Raw genomic sequence first — 2,891 nt, forward strand, 5'->3', positions numbered from 1 at the left:
AAGTTTTCCCAAAACGTTTGATAAAATTTGAATTCTATTAATACGTACGATCAAATCGAACATAGCTTTCAATTATAAAAAAACTTGGGGGGTTGTTTATCATATTTTTGTTTAAGCTCCTCACAGCAAAATAAGTTTTCCTGAATTAATTGTTTAATTAAGTGGCTGTTTTGATCAACAGTTATTAGGTCGTTTATCTTATTGGRTGAGAATATAAAWGATCAAAAATCTTATYCGGTAAGTGAGGATGRTAACTTTTACTCTGTTAAAAACTTAGTTGATAAAAGATGCTTACCAACAATCTTAGTATGTCATGTTGATGGTCGAGAATCCTATACGTTAAGATAAGTGAGAGTAGTGACCCTAATTATCCCCGAGGGCTGACCTATACCCAGGGGATCTTGTGCACCCATTCAACCAATATCCGTAAGTACAATATTTTTTTAATATAAAAGGTGCACACCCTATACTTTCAGTGGTGCTCTAGGTATAAGAAAATACAAGGGACATCAAAAAAAAAAAAAAAAACTGAAAAAAATACCTCAAAATCAATTAAAAAACCCCCTAAAAAAGTCCATCAATATCAACCAAAAAACTTAAAAAAATCCCTTGAAATCAACTAAAAAATTGAAAAGTTCCCTTGAAATGGTGGAATTCGACTAAAATTAAACATACCGAGCTTACGTCTAAGACACTCTCTCTCTCTCTCTCTCTCTCTCTCTTTCTCTTTCTCTCTCTCTCTCTCTCTCTCTCTCTCTCTCTTTCTTTCTCTTCTCCCCCCTCTTCCTTTCTTTTCTTTCCCCTAATTAGTTTTTTCTGGTGGTTGAGGTTTGCCTCCCACCCGAGCGCGTTATTGTTTGGCTTTTAGCGTTTTTTCTTGATCTGGAGGGGTCTCTCCCCTCTCTATCAAAAAAAAAAGACATAGTCTTGTGTCTTGCTCAAAAGGTCGGTCCCATTTGAAAAAAATATTTTTTATTCCTCAAATTGACACAGTTAATTACTTTTCCTCAAGTCAAACCGCATTGACTTTTCCACATAATCAAATCATGAATTTACARACCATTGATCCACCTTAAAGGTGCAACCGCACGGAAAAAGTCTTGGGTCCATCATTGTTTTCAGGTAAGTGTTTACTCGATTGGCATTGATAAATGACCACTAAGTGTTTTCGATCAAACATTAATTAATAGCAACTTTGTTAATTTTTATTTTCAAAATAACAATGATTGGAAACTTGTTTGYCGTTACTTGCAATGTATACCGACGTATTGTACATTTAGTAATGTAGAACGGTGCAATTAGTCTACTTGTTGATTGTAGGAACGCAACTATAATATTGCTAACGACTTTCATGTACATCTTTTAACAAATAAAGAACTGATAAGAAAATGATTCTCTTTGTTACCAAAAAGACGTCCCTCATACACCTACACCTAGAATTATATAATTCTCTATATATAGAGGAGGTTTAGTTTGCAAACCACGTTATTTGTATAAACCGTACAAACCCCATTCAACTAATGATAATTTTTTATTTTTTTTATTTTTTTGTAATTATGAGAGGTTGATTAATCATTTTTATTGTGGAGGGTGTTAATCATGTATATTATCATCTTCATTATTTTAATTTTAGAGAATAAATGAAACAGTTTCATTAAAATTTCATTAAGTATTATATAAACAATTTCATAACCATATATGAAACAACTTCATCAAAAAAAGTATTATATGAAACCATTTCACAAGATTAAACAATTTCATAATATTTTTTTTTCATAAGAGTATATAATGAATCGACGGATTAGGGTAGTTTGCACGTTTGTACGAATTGGATGATTTACATTTGATCGCTCATCTCTCTCTCTCTCTCTCTCTCTATATATATATATATATATATATACATATATATATATATACATATATATATATATATTGGTAACCGTAGGACAGTTTACTTGCACCGACTAATCCTCTAGACGATTACATATGGCCTAGAATCATCATAGTTAAACTTTCATGGGTACAAAGACTTTGACAACACCTAGATTCGAGACGTGATAGATGATATTTTCCACTACATCCCCTAAGCCTTAACTATATTTTCTTAGTTACCATGTGGTTAGAAAAAGTAAAAATTTACTATTTASTTGTCGTAAAAAAAGATATACGGTACAAAACATAAGGATGGTAGCATGGTGGATAAAAACAAGTGAATGATAAAATCAACTCGGATTCGAATCATGCCATCTACATATATGTTTGTGGCTACTGGGAGATTTACCTCAAGACTGTAGAGGATGTGAGATATCTGGAACCCCAACATTACTCTTCAAAAGATCCTTTGAGAAGAGAAGGAAGGTTCCAACATTTATAGAGTAGAATTTTGTGTAGTCTAGCAGATATGAGACTTTATACGCCCCTTCAACTGAGCCTAGATGACGAAAGATGTCCCACAGTGTCGAGTCCCAGGTAAAGATGTCCCACAGTGTCGAGTCCCAGGTAAAGATGCCCGAGATGGTAGAACTTTGCTCCAATTAGAGTGCCATAGAGAAGGCAATATTGACGTATCCATGTTTCATATTCAGCATTTGAACTTGATTGGTTGTCCTTGATGATGGTTGCAGTTGGAGGCAGATGTGTGCCATTGAGAAACTTGAATAGGCTGAGACCAACAAGTATGACCTCTATTTGAAGTTTTTTTGTGAGATATATTTTGTTGAGGAAAGCTTGATGATATTGGTCAGATTGACGATAATAAGTGGTTTTGTTGGATCAATGTCATTGGATATGGTGTTTGTCGCCATTGTGTAGTTACAAAAATAAAAATAGGAATGATAGGGAAGGATCATACACTCTAAGTTTTCCCAAAACGTTTGATAAAATTTGAATTC

The sequence above is a fragment of the Cynara cardunculus genome (assembly GCF_001531365.2).
Source record: "Cynara cardunculus var. scolymus isolate 2C chromosome LG 6, CcrdV1, whole genome shotgun sequence".
NCBI classification, from domain to species: domain Eukaryota; kingdom Viridiplantae; phylum Streptophyta; class Magnoliopsida; order Asterales; family Asteraceae; genus Cynara; species Cynara cardunculus.